Here is a 17,746-nt window from a genome sequence, read left to right as displayed (position 1 = left end):
CTCACTTCTGTGTACAAATTTGGCTCTACAAAAGATAAGGCTAAAAGCACAAACATTGTGACAGAAATATAACAATCAATTCTTCACCTTTACTTTTGGACTTTAGTGCAACAGTAAATCAAAAAAAAAAAAAAAAACTAATATAAAATAAAATAGCACCTCAACTTAGGCAATCCCACGTTTACATATCTCACAGCTTGCTATGGCAATGTTGTCGTCATCAACTTTTAATACCTCCAGACCATAGACAAACTTACGCTTTCCGCTTCAAGCTGCTTCCGTGTTCTACTATGCTGGCATTTAACCAATAGCATCTCTGCAACAAAGTGATGTCATTCCGCATATATATATATATATATTCAAGTCCTGATCGGAAGATAACGTCTGATTCCGATCGAGTCTGAAATCATTTTTCGATCACGTGATCGAATCTGGACAATCCTATTTTTAACTGTCTTGTGAAAATGAAAGCAGAAATGAGTCTGCTTTATTCTAAAAGGGACACAATTGCAGTCACAAAGTTCATCTGTGATTTCTTCTTCTTCTTCAAAAAAAAAAAATGGTGACGTCTATATGTACATCACTGAATAAACCTAAATCGTTCATTTCAACAAAACCCATTTAAACTCATTTCAAGAGTTCACACTTAGCTGATGATTGATTATAAAGCTTGTTTGGCATGCTGTCCCAGGAGAGAGCCCTGAGCTCATAAGATCCTTGAGCCTGAGGTCCCTCCCATTGCAAGGCGAGAGGGGAGTTTTAGCTCAAGTAGATCTCGAGAACTTCCCTGCTGTAGTAGCTAATGAACAGATAGTGATTGCTCTTAAGAGATAACTGCTTACTAGGAGCATGTCTATAGTTACTCAATTGACTTAGGTTGCATGTTTTGGACGGTGGAAGGAAACCAGGGAACCCAGGGAAAACCCACGTGAGCACAGGGAGAACATGTAAACTCGGCACAGAAATGTTGGCTGGCTTGGTATAGACTAGAACCAGTGACAATCTTGCTGTGATGCAATAGTGCTAAACACTGGGCCACCGTGCCACCCATCTAGGAAAGGAGGATTAGAGGTGGAAGGGGGATTCCTTAAAACGAAAATGGCTGTTATATGGAACTTAGGGTATATTTATATTGGCTTATAAATCGTCTGATAATAGTGAATCATAAATTGAATAATGCGGGGCCGGTTGCAAGCAACCATAAGCACGTGATCCTCTCGAAATTAGTTTATAAATAAACTTTACTTGAATCCAAACTTTACAGAGTAGAATAGTCATTGAGGAGATACATTGTTTTTGTCTTTGCAATAAATAAAATTAAAAAATGGGATTTTGTATAAATAGAAAACATATTAAATTCAATAATGTTTCTACTTTAACACAATACTAAAATTAATTTTGGCCATTCATTCAAAGCTTCTATTGAGATATTAGAATTGACCTTAGAATGTCTGTTGTATGAGGTCAGGACTCTAAAAATATTACAAAAATATTTGTTTGCAATATAATTGTGAACAAGTAAACAAACCACATTTCCTCAATTTGTGCAGCAAGTAGGAGAGTAAATGTTTTTTTAATTCAGTGAATTTGACTTTAAACACAATATGTCTGAAGTAAAGTATGTTTTTGCTATCAGAAAGTAAAAAAAGAAAAGTTTTATAAAAGTAGTGTGGAATAGTAGCAGACGCTGAAATGCTTTTGCCATTTGACTATTCAAAGTAGTAATACTCAGAACTCTTTTGTGTTTTGTCATTTTACAATGCAAAATTTACACATATTTAACAGTTATTAAATAAATTATTAAAAGATTTAAATGACTATCTCTGTAGTTCTAGTGTTATTAAAAGCAACATGTCACATTGTGATTTACAGAAAAAAAATCTTGAAAGACCTTTTCTGTATTTGACCAAAAAGCTGCCAAATTAGACAGATCCTAACAAATTGCCTGACACCCTCAACCTCCAAAAATTATTAACAACAAATCTAAATGTAAAACATGGCATAAATTACATGTAATTATGATAAACATGGGTTGAGTCACTTTGTATTGACTTATTGGAGCATTAAAAATCATACAGTAAAACAGGAAAATACAAACAAGACAAATACAGAAAATACGTTTAAGGAATTACGTAACTGTAATGAATAAAAAATTTGTATGTTTTGGGCTATATGTGGAGCTCATAATAAGGTAAAGGTTTCAATGTAATCTGAACTTAAGTGGTCACAAGAGACACGACGGAAACGATAATGTATCTCGGATGACTGCTTATGATCAGGTCACTGGAAACACCACAGGTGGAAATAGGGTGTAAATCAAAAGAAGAACCAGTTACAAAGCACTGATCTAATGCATATGTGCTTCTCCTATGTTTAGCACATTAGGTGTGATCTGATAAGCATTTCGTTTTGAAATCACTGTCGCCTCATGCATTCATCTGACACTTACAGTGACAAATTCCTGCACAGACAAGTGACGCGACGCAAGAGAGACTCCTGAGCAGAAAAAGACATCTAAAATTAACTGTCCCACATGAGCGGAGAGACTTTAGCACCCGGAAAGCACACACATACACAAATAAACCCTGTGCAGAATTACAAGTCAGTGGACAATCTTATTAGGTTTGATACAAATTTGACTTTAAGTTACAAATTTGACTTTAACTCAGCTGCAAAGTGAGTGTGTGTGTATGTGTGTGCGCGCACATCTGGGCTCATTGTTTGACTTTTGTGAGTGTGTCTAAATACGACGGCAGTTGTCGACAGGTTTGGGTTTATTGAGAGAGGGTTTTTATAGGGTGTGTAAGTGTGTGTGTTTGTCTGTGTGGTGTTGATCCATGTTAAGCTCCTGCAGTCGTTATATCTGTGTGTCACATTCCCGACAGTTCCTGAATTATTTTTAGAGGCCAGGGGATTTACACAGACACACTTCTAGTCAACCTAATCTTGATGAGAAAACTGTTTTGCCCTGACACAAGTTCAAATACAGTTTCCACAAGATCAGCAGAGTTCATCTCAGAGTTTAACTTCAAATGTATTCAACTGATGTCGACACCAAATCATCTACTACAAAAGGTAACACTTTATTTTGAAGGTCCATTTGAGTATTAGTAGACTGCTTAATTTTTGTTGATACTGCTCCTTTAACAGACATTTTGCTGACTATAAGAAACTTTGCAAGTACATGTCAACTTACACTAACCCTAACCCCGACTTTACCAGTCTACTTATAACCTAATGAGAATGTTTCAATGTAACTTAAGTTCAACAAACGGACCATCAAAATGAAGTGAGACCCCACGAAACATCCTCGAAAACATCTCAATTAAAGGAACCTCTTTTGGTCTCTGGTTTTTTGACTAATTGTAAGTTGGCTTTTTCGTCTTAACTTTCCTCGCATTTGCATCCAATCACTTTCTAAAACTACTTGTGAATTTTCACATTAGGAAAGTTCAGTAGTGCTAACTGCATGCTGCTGCTGGGGTCTTATCACTAGGCAAAGCTTATTAACAACCCAAAGGATTTCTGGTCAGACTGAAAAACACATCAGAAGAGGAAGAGACCTCCCAGTGAAAGAGGTGATGAGGAGGAAGTTGGTTTTGTAAAGGGCACTGCAATGGCCGACGCTTTGAGACTCTTGGGAAGGAGCTGGCAAACACAGCGTAACATACGTGAGAGAAATTGCCAATGGAAATGAAGTACGTTTTCTGGAGAGTGGGCTTAGTGGTGGGAGAGGAGGATTATCTGAAAAATTCCTTTCAAGAACTTGGGTTTAAAAAGTCCATTTTGTCTCACTGGCAAATCTCTCTTCTTTCACCCTTTATCCTTTTTTTTTTTTCTTACTTCCGAATGGTGGTATTATGTTGCATGTCTCCATCATAATGGTAAACTAGAGATGTGAGATTACAGTGACCTAACATGGGAGGAATTCCTGAGAGAGAGTCAGAGTGAGAGAGACAAAGGGAAAAATAAAATTAACAACTGCTAGACCCACATTCCCAAGTGAAAACATTTCTATCCCAAAGGAAAACATACAGTACAGGGAAAGGAAAGCAATGGGAGAGAGGGAGAGAGAAGCACAAAATCCACTACCATTCAAATGATCTGGGCCAATTAGTCTCCATCTGTCATTTCGGAAGTACACATACTGACAGACAGATAGAGGTGAGCAACTGAGGAACGAAAGTCATGACATGTACGCACACATGCATTACACACATTTTCATTTACACTTGGGTCAGAAGAGGTTGCTATAAAAGCAACTGAATACTTTTTTTCCAAATTCACTGAATGTAGGGGTGGAGCTTTCAAGCTTTGAAAATGATCCTTAACAATAACCTTTTGTATATGGCTGATTGTGCAACTTTCCGGATTTTCTAAACCCATGTGATATGTCTCTAAGCAAATGAAAATAGAAGTTTAGTTTTTCAGAGGGTGAACTATCCCTTTAGCAATCTCTCTCACGCTCAGCCTTATCCAAACTACTGATTTTAATGCCTGATAGCATTGTAGGATTACATAAAGACACATTCCATAAATGCAGGATCAACGACCATGTGAAGATAATCGTAACAATTTCTGCCTCACTGGAAATCACAATACAGGTACTGTACTGTACACCTGTGGGTGACTGTGTCTTGTGTATGTATGTAAGGGTTTGTATGTATGAATTGTAATGATTCTAAAAGCTTTTAGATGTGTTTAACATTAAACAGCACTTTTTTATATTCAAAGAGATTTCAAACACCATGAACTAAAACATTAAGCTTGTGATAGACCTTTACAGACCCTTACATAAATATATATATATATATATATATATATATATATATATATATATATATATATATATATATATATATATATATATATATTTGCAGTGTTCTGATGCAAAAACCTCTAAACGCCATCTGGAGTTTTCTTCTAAAATGAGCATTTTCTGAGCCTCTCATGTTTATGTTCAGTAATTTATCCTTCAAGGCAATGAAAATAACTTCTTTGTCACTTTAAAAGTAAAATTACTGAGCCTGCACACAGGAGTCCATGTTCATTTTAGAAGAAAATGTTCAGCGACATTTAGAGGTTTTTGCATCTAAACTCTTTATATATTAAACGTACATGTCTGTAAGTCTTGATTTCTTTTTACTTCATCGCTGCATGCTATTCTAAATCCTTATTCTAAAATATATTTTAAGTATATCATGTAAAATTAAAATAATAACAATATTTCATAGTATGATATTACAAATGCTATGAGATGGTGTAAAAGTAATACTATGTTGTTTCACTACTATAGTAATGAGACATCAGCTTGTCACAGTAAATTCTGGGTAAGTAAATAATGCCAAAATTAACTGCAAAATTGGGACTGTAAACCTTTTGTAAAACTCTTAAAATGTCCTTATAGGGTATGTACAATACACACAGATGTCAGTTGGAAAGAAAAAAAAACCTTAAGGCAGTAAAACACAAACTTTTATTCTTCTTGATCCTGTTAAAATTGTAGGACAGAACATTTTTCCCCTGTTGTTTAAAATGCTTAAAATTAAGGTCAGATAGGTGGATGGTTGAACACATTTGACCACATGAAGATTTGCACTATAATCTAATCAGATGCATATTCAACTACTATACCTCTGCCTCATTTATACCAGTATTTAGTGCTGTCTATTTGTGATCATATTTACAAGAAATGCATCTTAATAGTGAACAGGGCCTTTATCATAAAGAAAATTATGATTAAACAGTTCTTAATGTATATCAATTAATAAAACATGCTGACAATAATAAACTATTAACCCAACACAACTTTACTATAGTGAACTTTACACAAATGTCCAAATTTATACTAAACTTGCTTGGTAGCCCACCTGGTACAGTATTGTGCTTTTGATATGGCACATATTATTATTATTGTTTCGTGACAGGTAGGGCTGGATGGTTAATCAAATGCAATTTGCATAAGCATTTGTTCAATGCCAGTTCTAGTAAGTCTTCAGAGCATGCTTTCAGATGAAGACCACAAAAAGCCAAAGTACACTGTTTCAAAATCAATTGAAATGTCAATCAAATGATAATGGTTGATAATGACAACTTTTTGTGCAAATTCTCAGTGAACTATGATGTTTTGTAAATGCTGCACAGGAAAAGACCAAATATGATAACATGTTTTTACTCCAAACTGACTACATAGCTTCAGTTGAGTGTTTAAAATAAGGCATTAAAGCACATGTACCTGTGAATGCACATTGTGTCGATCATTTTCTTGTGGGTATTTGGAGTTTGTGCACAGGATTGCCCTCTGGCCTTTGGAGAAGATTTAACACAGATCACACTTGTCATGGGCTGGAATAAGATTCTGACGGCATTATAACCTTAGATAAAAAAATTTACGGTTTACGGTATTGTTATTAATGCTCTAAAATATAATCTTTTTAAATGTTTTTAAAAAAACTAAAACTTTTTTTCTGCATTGAACACAATATATTTTATTTTTAGAAACTTTTAAAATATTTTGGAACAGTAAACATAATTCAAATAATTCAAATGAATCATTGACTTCTGCTGTCTTCATTCAAAAACACAGATGTATTTACAGTTAAAAATGGCATCTTTGGATATCTTTTCTGCTGGACATACTGTTGTCATAAAAACTTAAAACAAAACATAAACAAGACAATAGACCATTTTTGGCGGTTTTAGATCCAGCGGTAGATTCTTGACAAACCGTCAGACATGGTCCGCTCTCACCTTTGGTTCTGTGCTCAGAGCACCCGCTGGCTGCCTGGAGTTGAGACACCCACATAAGCTGCAGTGCATGCCAGTGTGTGTGTGAAACCTTTAAACCTTGACTTTTCCAAACCTTGGTATACCTTGCAAAACAGTTATCGTCCCATGCCTAGATCACACAACTGTGTTCCCCTGACAAGATGTGCATGGCGATAGCAGCTTTGCTCAAACACGTTCACTATTTCATTTCGATTAATCGCTCAGTCCTATTCAAAGACATACATTTTGCATGAACCTTGGTTGCAAAATCTTTAAATTAAAACTAACGTTTTAAATGCTGTGATATCCCTATCATTCATTCCATGCATTAACAACTAACACATGGATTCTCCCTCATAAATATCCCAGTTCAGTTTATCATTTTATAACCCCTCTGTTGATGACAAACAGTTTATGTTTCTTGCAAAATTTCACTCCTCTAAAAGTTCATTAGTTCATTTCTTTTCCCCCTGCTGAGTAACGGCTTTTGGGGGGGCTCACACACTCTCTAACACAGACACACACACACACATACATGCATGCACAAACACACTTTTATCTCCCTGCGCAGACTGACCCAGTGCGGGGAGCCTTGGGCTGTTAATTGCTGCCATGGCGATTCCCTTCATTCTGAAAAGACAAGTGTCTCCACCCCTCTGTTTAGCACGTCTCTCTCACTGCAGTCACTCTCGTTTACCGATGCCATCCCGTCAGACTACTGCACCTCCTCTCATCATCCCTTTCCCTCAACCGCCACAAAGTGAAAACTAAACTGTGAGTAAAACATGATGCACAATAAACCTCAGACGCCCTTTCTGTATAATATCATAGCAATGAATCATTTACTCTTCACAGTCATTGGAAGTAGTTTGGGTCATTTGAAGAAATCTGGGAATGTGTGTGGATGAGTGTTTGTTTCCAAACACCACAAAGGCATAACAATGCAATGAATCATAAAAACACACAGTAACCTATTTACTGTGAACTTTTGAACCTTTCCTGTTCACCCCCGCCACACACATAAGACAAAAGTCAGGAGAGCCTTTATTACAGTTGTGTTTTGTTTCAACAGGTAGAGTGGTGTCATTCTCTACCTCTCTTCTCATTCCTTCCTTTTAAATGCACATTCCTGCAGTCACACACACACACACACACACACACACACACACACACACACGCACACACACACACGCACACACACGGAAATCGTTTTTTCATGTTTTATAGGGACTTCCCTTAGACATTATGTATGATTAATAAACCAGTAGTCAACTGTGTGTCCTTACTGTATTTAGAGATCTAAGTAAGTGTGTGTAAGTGTGTTTGATGGCAAAATGTCCACATAATGATGGTAAAACCTGACATTTATGACATTGTGGAATGATGTAAGATTGCAAAAAGGTTATGTTTCAGGGTAGCTGTAGTGGACAGAAAATGTATAAGACAGGGGCTTTGGATGGTACGAAAGACCCACCCCCCACTGACAAAAGTCCAGAATTTGAACTAAACATGAGCTAAATCATCATAAATTGTGAAAATAACCTATAAAAGTCTTTAAGACCAGACATTTCAGTACTATTGTGTTGTTATTTAAAAAAAGAAAACATTTTACAAGGAACTTTTATTCTAAATCTTGGACCTTATTCTTAAAAAAAATAAAAAAATAAAAAATAAGCTGTTGTTAATATCCATGAATTTTTTTTTTTTTTACAAGAGAGGCTAGAAACATTGTCAAGCTCTACATTATTATACTATGTTTTAACTGTTCAATATTCAAATGGCCAAATTCAGACAGGAAAGTTAAATGTGCTGCTCAGTTTGCTGTCATTCATTCATTGATTCAGTCATTTTCTTTTCGGCTTAGTCCCTTTAATAATCAGGGGTCGCCACAGCTGAATGAACCGCCAACTTATCCATCATATGTTTTACGCAGTGAATGCCCTTCCAGTCAATAGGAAACACCCATACACTCTTGCATTCACACACATAGACTAGGGCCAATTTTGTTTTCCCAGTTTCGCCTATTGTGCATGTCTTTGGACTGTAGGGGAAAACCGGAGCACCTGATGGAAACCCACGCGAACACGTGGAGAACATGCAAACTCTACACAGAAATGCCAACTGACCCAGCTGGGGCTCAAACCAACAATCTTCTTGCTGTGAGGCAATCATACTACACACTGCGCCACTGTGATGCCCTCAGTTTGATGTTTGCCTAATAAATAAAAACAGGTAATTGTTTTAATTTTAAACTTTATTTTTTTTAAAGCTAATATTATAACTCTCTTTTTTAAAGAAAAAAAACTTTTCCCCCACTTTTTTCCCTATTGATATTTAATGGAATACATTTGTATTTTAAAACATAAGATGTTTTTTTTCTTCATATTTCTTTAATCTAAATCTGTAGGAAATATTTTTAGTACTTTAAAAAGTGTGGTTATGTGACAAGCTAATCCAACAATCCAGGTGAAAATAGTGCTTAAAATGTCACTAAATGCAGTATCTAAACCTCATAATTAAATAAAATATGAAGCAAACAACTGAAAAAGCTCCACTTTTGGAGAAAAAAAGAAACACCCTCTTTTACCAGGCTGGCTACAGGCCTGTTATAAATAGTATTTAATAATTAATTAGACTTTCAAACAAGAATTACTTCAATTAAATCAATACACTAATTCAGTGTGACCACAGAATAAACGAATAATGATTTCTAAGAAAAAAAAAGTACCAGTGAAAACTGAAAAAAGTTTTCAGTTTACACATTTCACATTATCACCTTTATAACAGCGAAAGATTTTGACTGCCAGATATATCACTTTCCTTAAAGGTAAGCCTTTAATGCAACAACTTGAGCCAAAAGCAATTTTTCCCTCCAAAAACTCTAATTACAGTGCCTTGTGCTCTGACCCCAAAGAAAAAAGGTTAACTTAAATCCCCCCTCTTCTCTTTTGAATTTTTTAAATGGAGGCATCTCATTTTCTTCATATGTAGCGGCACTACTACAGAGGTTATCTGAGGAGCAGAAGGATGTGGAAGGGAGAAAAAAAAAACAACATTTATCTGGTATCTATGCAAACACCTCCAGAAAGACATACCAGAGAGTCTTTCTATCGTTCTGTTACCTGAGGACACACACACACCTAATGCTCCCTGGGGCAGCAAGATCTGACACACCCTTGTATCACCCTGCAATTAGAAAACCCGCTTACATCATCCCTTAAGCTACTGTTACACATACACACACCCAGGAAGCCAGAAACAGAGCTGACAGACACATAATCAAGTGTCACCGTACATATCTGCCTCCCACCGTGCCTGATCACAAATAGGCAGGTTTAGAGCCCCAGAGACTAAGAAGAGGATCAGCTTTTCAGGCTATGGGTGGTCTCCAGGAAACATTTGGTAATATCCTTTCTTTCAAAACAATCTCTCTCCTCCTTTTCCCTATCTCTTTAGGTGGCCATTATGATGCTGTTTTATGATGATATAATACCTCACAGTACTTGTGCAGAGCCCAGAGCGGGAAGATGTAAGATATGACATAGTAAAGTACTCATTTTGCCTTTGATTTAAAAGCGCTAAAAAAATCAGGAGCGAGCCACTCAGGTGTTCCAAGAAACATAAAATCTAAGCCTTGCTCATGAAGAATTTTTACGAGAATGTGATGAGATGATGAGCTCTTTTGAGAAGCCAAATGAACTTTTTGTCTGCAGCAGCTTGTTATTGGGGAATGTGTTTAGGAAAATGCAGAGTCAGATTTTGCTAGTTTCTTTGTATTTTTTTTCTCATTTCAACACGCCAATAACATCAAGAACATTGTGAGAATTAACCATTTTCCATTTTCTAACTACACTCACTGCAACCCTGCAAAAATGAAACAATATACTCAAACAGTTAAACAGCTATTCGCAGAACTTTATGTTATGTAATTACTGAAAATGTTACAAACAACTATTTACCGCATGGGTTTTATTTCATAAATTTGAAGCAACTCTTAATTAACTGCCGTTGCAGAAAAAGCGCACACGCCCATAGTTCACATGATCCATAACCGGTAAACATTGGGATGTGAAAATTACTATATATGTTTATTTTGTAATTCTAAAACTCTAAAACTCTATCATTGTAAATAAAGAGTTAAACAGTCAGTAATATATTATTATTATTATTTACAAAAAAAAAAATAGTATACATTAGCAGCAAATAAATTAGCAAACATTTTTAACAATTAAAATTAATAGCTATTATAAAGAAATACAATCAAATTATCTCAATTATACTCATTCTGATTAAAGAGCAACAAAGGAATCTCTAATTTATTTAATTTTTTTTGTTTGATAACATAAAATAACAGAGGTGTCACTTTAAAAATGCACACATCTAATGTTATAATGAAAGCATTCGATTGCTTTGCTAACGTTTTATGCTCATTCACAAAATTTTTGTACAAAATTACAAAATTAGTTGTGTTTCGAAAGACCTACCAAGATCGACATCTTTTGATGTTATTATTATTATTAATTATGTGTATATATCTGTTCAAACCATTCAAACACGTACACAAAACCCAGATTTTTGCTCCGCTTTAAATCGTGTGCACAGAATCCTTTTGGGAAACAGCGTCTATTCAACACTATGGAGCGCGTAAGCTGACAGTCATGCACTGCTATATGACTGATATATTTAAAATGCTATATATATTGAGGATTGCCTAGGAGGGGCGACAACATCTGTATTGAAAAGTAAGGGAATCGCACCGATTTTATGTTTAATTTAAAGTGTTTTAATGCCTAAATAAAACGAAAGCACAGAACAGACTCACATTTAAGAGCAAGGGGCATCCCCTAGTGGATCGGCGGTATGGGTCGCGTATAGGGGGAATTACTATATAGCTTTAATGTTTGCTCCCACCCTTCATAGATAGATTCAAAATACAGGAGTAATACTGGAAAATACCCTTATAGGATGATAGCGGAATTGAACTGTAAAATACGGGAGAATCCCAGGAAAAATGGTAGGGGTTGACAGGTATGCATGATCACATTTTTTCCCATAAAACAATATTCAAAAACCATGTTTTGCTTTGTGTTCTATGTGACAGTTTAATGTGATTGCACAACAAATGATTACAGCTTTAAGCTAAAAGTTACCTGTAATGCTGCATGTTGAACTAGAGTTATTCAGAGCCTGTTTTGATGGGACTGAACTACGTTACAAATATTTATTTTAAAGAGCCATTTCAGCAGATACATTTTGTGTGTGTGTTTTTTGTTTTGTTTTGTTTTTTAAAAGATTTACTAAATGACAAATCTTTACAAGACTGCCATTATAAAACATTGCTGAGAAGCATAAAATGTCTGTGGGTGATTTACAGACAACACTTATATTAAAGAACACAGACAAAACATCTCATTTACATATCAGCAAGCGATAAACCAAGTATAGTGCAAAATAGCGTAGTGAAAAAATATAGAGAGCTGTGCGAGTAGCTAGCAAACTTAGGACATATCATATTTTTTCAGCTATTTGCACGCCTTTTTTCTGTTCACTTAAGCTGCACCTGATGTGATATTTCAGGTACAAGGAAAACTGACCACATGCTGTCTGGGGGAACTGCAAATGTGCAAATGTTAGTAAATTACGTTGTGTGTTTTATCTACTCTCCTCCCTTCAAATTTGCATCCAAAAAGGAAACTCCCACAAATGCATATAAAATATAGTAAGACGTAAAAATATTAGTGGTTACAGACTTTTAGCCAAAATTATTCATTGGGCGTGTTTGGTAAATCTTGGCATAAATGTTATAATGGCAAAAAGACAGTTTGTGCTGATATAAGCTGTTGGTAAATCTGGCTCCTATCCTGAACAGACCACTAAATGGAAGCACTCAAGTGTAATTGCCAATTGTAACAGTTGTTTGCTGGTGTGATACTAAAAATAACCAAACAACTTTTTCTCATTTATGTCTACATGTTGTTACCACTTTTCACTAATTTGTTTTTTAAAGGGATACACTCAACGTGTGGTCCTTATCAGTCAGGGCTAAGCCCAGGTGTTCAGTGTTAAGCCAGCCAACAACTTTCACCAGTGACCCTAAGGACATCTCACCTTTGCTAACTTAACCTCTGGACACTTTGCACACACTGGCTAAACACAGGAATTTACAACCTAACACATACACATGGACACACACACACACACACGCATGCACGCACACACCCGCCAAGTACAAAGACAGAACAATTTACAGGCACACATGGAGGTCTGGTGTTTGTGACACTACCTGGTAAAAAAGTACAAAGACAAAATCAACACACACAATTTCCACACCATGTTGCCCTTATGTGAGCAGTTAATTGGCTAAAACAACGGAGTGATTAGCCAAGTAAAGAAAAGAAGTGATGCTTGTTAGTGTCTGAAAGAGAAGGGTAAGGACACGGAGATATAAAGGAGAAAGAGAGCGAGGGTGATTGTTGAAGAATTCACATTAGCAAAAGCCGATTAGAGGGCATACACTGAACAGGATCAACTGTGTAAGCCAGAGAACAACACTAAGCTTTCATTCAAAGACTCAACCCTTTCAAACAGATCCTGATTTGTGCAGCATCCAAGACACACACATATGTATATATACACACAGGGTGGCAGACATTCCTCCGGGAATAAAACTCTGTGAGAACTCAGTTCTTAGTGTATCAGAATGGGTGGTGATTATCAGGGCTGTAATGGGACAAAAAGCTCAGAAACTATGTTCTGTGTTTCACACACAATGCCGCTTAGACAAGATCCATTCAAGCTGGGAAAGTCTGACCCATAAACATGACACACTCTCTGGTGAAAGCGTCCTATTAGTCCTTGCTAACCCCTCACTTTCATTCACCTCATCAATTTGCTAGACAGTACAACTTATTTAGGCAGGCTAATGCAAATCAATCTACTGTACATGACACATTAACACAACAGTTAAAGATAATGCTTACTTTTAGTCTCAATTCTCGCTATGACTTATTACCTGCCTCTTATTGACTGTTTATTTGTACTTATGAAGTAAATAATCTAAAGACCTTATTTTAAACATACAATACCTATGCAAATATAGTTATACTATACACTATATCCATTCATTCATTCATTTTCCTTCGGCTTAGTCTCTATTTCAGAGGTCACCACTGTAGAATGAACCACCAACTACTCCAAAACAAGTTTTCGCAGTGGTTGCCCTTACAGCAGCAACCCAGCACTGGGAAATCCCCACACACTCATTCGCGCACACATACAGTATGCCGAATTTAGTTTATTCAATTCACTTATAGCACACCTACGCGAACATGGGTAGAACATGGAAACTCCACAAAGAAAAGTCAGCTGGCCCAGCAGGGACTCGAACTACAGTATATACTATACTGCCTATACACTATACATATTATGTACCGTAGATCACTGTTTCAAGTTTCAAATCAGAACACCCATTCCAACGTCTCAACTTATTCATTTATTTATTTATTTTCTTTTTGACTAAGTCACTTTATTCATCAGGGGTCGCCACATGAATGAACCACCAACTTATCCAGCATATGTTTTATGCAGCGGATGCCCTTCCAGCCGCAACCCAGCACTGGAAAATATCCATACACTCTTTTTTTTCAATTTGGCCTTTTTTTTTTTTTTTTTCCTTTTTTTAAGATCGGATTTTTTTATCTATCAAGATCTAGTTTCATTTTTTTCCAAGAGTCTGTGTTAGTTGTGTGTTTTTGAGTTTTGCAGGGTTTTATATCCTCTTGAGATAACTTTTACTTTACAATTGATTTGTAAAAATACTTTATGAGAAAAATACTTTGTAAAGACAATTATATTTTAAGTACACTGTGTGTAATTGCTAAATCGGGAGTAAAGACCTTTAATAAAATGTGTAAAATGTATTTCGTTGTCTGTTCTGTTTCTAAATGAGAAAATCTGCTAGAATAACTTCAGTGAACTTGCAAAGGTAAGTTAATGTATTTAAAATAAACTTGATAACTTTGCTAACTTGATAATGCAAGTTAACCTATTAAAACTAAACTTTGCAAGTCAAGTTGACTTGAAATAAGTAGTTGGTTCAATTATTTAACCCTGTCAACTAAACATTTAAATTGAAATAACTATCAGAATTAAGTCAATTCAACTTAACTGAGTCAATGCAACAAGATGACTTAACTAAGTTAAGTTTAATAAACAATTCCTTTTTAACATTGCACACAAACACAAAGAGAACAGGCTAACTTTACACAGAAATGCCAACTGCCTCTTCTGAGACTTGAACTAGCAACCTTCCTGCTCTTATAGGTCAGTGTTTCAAGTTTCAAATCATCAAACCCATTACAACGTCACAACTCATCAAAAGTTATTTATTTATAAATTGGTCATTCACATTTAATCTTGTCAGGAACAGAAGAGAAAGATATACATAAAACTGTTTATTGTTGTTTTCTTTCTGACCGAAGGACCAAAGGACTCCAAACTGTAATTACCTTTTTCAAAGTGCCAATAGGAATTTCCCTGAATGACCTTAAAATAGTACTTTATAATGAAACAGGAGATAAAAAAAACAAAGATAAATAGTTCAGATCTTCATAAATAAAACCATATCTTAACATACGACTATCCAGCTTGTGTGTTTCTGACAGCTATATATATGACCCCGTATGGCCTCAGGATAAATCTTCAGATCAGCATACAACTTAAAGGGAAGAATACAACACATTTACAAGAACATGCTGAGAAAAAGGTTTGGTCTATTTAAACAACATTTTTTCTAAGCAAAGAAAAATAGACTTTGGTTAAGAAAAAGGCCAAACCAGCAAAACTCATACTGTACAGTGCAGATACACACACAGTCTTCCACAAACACCCACACAAAAATTCTCACACACCACCAATACTAGTCACTGCTGTGCTTGACAAACTTGAAAACCTGACAAACTAAACACCACAGAGGGCGTGAGTGTGTGTTTGTGTCCAGCCTTGGTTGACCATAGGAAGTGCGTGATTCAGTCATCCCAGAGTCTCCTCTTACTCTGGTTGCTTCTCAATACTTTGCATGACCTTCTTAGACAACACTGTAGGTGTCTGTGACATCCAAAAATGCCATTTAGGTAGCTAGTTCTCCAAGTATTGAGCCACAGCCTCTGCCTCACCTCACTTCACTAAGGTCAGGAAGTGAGGAAGTGACTCGGCAACCATACACCAATCAGGGAAACATTACGTTACCAGGGAGATGGAAGGAAGCAGTAATTAAATAATAACAGAGCTGTGGCTGAAGCCTGTTATTACTGAATTACACGTGCACACAGATGCACTTTCACTTCGTCTCACCCTGTCAGTTCCACACAGTTTCCATGTGTCATTTTCTAGCAATGTTTACTTGTTACACTTCTTGTGTCTGGTGTGTCAGTCTGTCTTTGTGTATGCTCACTTGTTTGTGTTTGTGTGACTGTGAGTGTGAGAACTCAAAGTGAAGAGGCTCTGTAAAGAGGTTAAAGATGACAGCAGTGCTGAAGAATGCTGACAATTCCACTCCAGTGCTGCTGAACTCACTCCTATTCCCTCCGAATGGCCTACTGTGCCACTGTGTGACCAGAGCCAAAATGGAGTCCACTTCAGAGCAATTACACTCCCACGCTTTCACTCAGAATAAATAACTGTGTGACGGAGCAAAAGGAGCCAAGATGGAGTCCACCTTCCAGAGTTCACACCCCACACAGCTGCAAAATAAAACCTGAATGGATGGACTCACATCTTTCACATTGACTATATCTGAGAACAAGCTCCATGGCATTTGGGGTATTCAAAACTTTTAATTAAGTGCACAAAAGCAAAGGGTGAAAAAAGGGTTTAGGCATAGAGCATCTATTTAATGCTGAGTGCTTAGCATCTGTCATTTTTTATGGTCGTCAAAAAGTTATATTCCACTTAAATGCAGAGCAGCCCTGGTTTTAGGTGGTTTTAGCTGGTTGACCAGTCTGGTTTTAGAGGGGTTTTGGCCATTTCCAGGTTGGTTTCCAGCCATTTCCAGCCTGGTCTTAGCTGGTCAGGCTGGAAAATGACCAGCTAAATCCAGCTAAAACCAGCTTGACCAGCCTGGTTTAAGCTGGACATAGCTGGTTTTGGCTGGGCTCCCAGCCTGGCTAGGCTGGTCAAGCTGGTTTTAGCTGGTCATCTCCCAGCCTGACCAGCTAAGACCAGGCTGGAAATGGCTGGAAACCAGCCTGGAAATGGCCAAAACCCCTCTAAAACCAGCCTGGTCGACCAGCTAAAACCAGTCAACCAGCCTAGGCTGGTTTAAGCTGTTTTTTTCAGTAGGGAGTGCTTCTTAACCACATTCCTAGAGGACCACCAGCTCTGCACAGTTTCCATGTTTCCTTAACAAAACTGTCATGTTCCTGACCTGACAGTCTTGTCTGTCCTGTCAGTGTTTAATGTTTGCCTGTTTGTCCTGTGCTTATTTACATTGCTAAGTCTTAATTTGTGTTGGCCATGTGCTCCTCTTGTCTTTCCTCCTTGCTTTCAGTTACCCCGCTCTCTTATTTAGACCTTGTTATCCTGACTGTTTTCATCTATCTCTTGTGTGCTTTGTTTTATATAATGTGCTGTGTGTTCTCAGTTCTTTGCTGGTTCGTTCCATGTAGCTTGTCTTGTATCCTTACCTTGCATCTGTACTAAGCTTTTGGTCTTGCCTGTTCTAGTTCGCTTGTCTATTTATTGTTTGTTTGTAGCTATTACTTACTTTCCTTTGTTTCTACTTTTCTTGTTGCTCCAGGATCTAGCTCTGGTTTTGACCACTGTTGCCCCTACTCCTGGCTGGCTGTTCATTTTAGTACCATCTTGTCACTACGACTGGATTCCTTGTGTTGTTGCCCCTAACGTTTGGACCTTATCATCCCCTTGTGTGTCTACTTGTGCCTTATTCTGTCAATAAACCTCTTTGTATTGTTCATTGCTG

The 17,746-nt window shown here is 36.8% G+C and overlaps 1 protein-coding gene across 48 annotated transcripts in view; it reads right to left on the bottom strand.

Moving 5' to 3' along the window:
- The window catches only part of slit2 (slit homolog 2 (Drosophila)), a 125,965-nt gene that overhangs the window by 79,333 nt on the left and 28,886 nt on the right, over nucleotides 1-17,746 (bottom strand).

Source organism: Danio rerio, chromosome 1 (genome assembly GCF_052040795.2).
Source record: "Danio rerio strain M-AB ecotype USA chromosome 1, GRCz13ab, whole genome shotgun sequence".
Taxonomy (NCBI): domain Eukaryota; kingdom Metazoa; phylum Chordata; class Actinopteri; order Cypriniformes; family Danionidae; genus Danio; species Danio rerio.
Note: the sequence above shows the minus strand (reverse complement) of the source record. Positions and strands in the feature narration are given on the sequence as shown.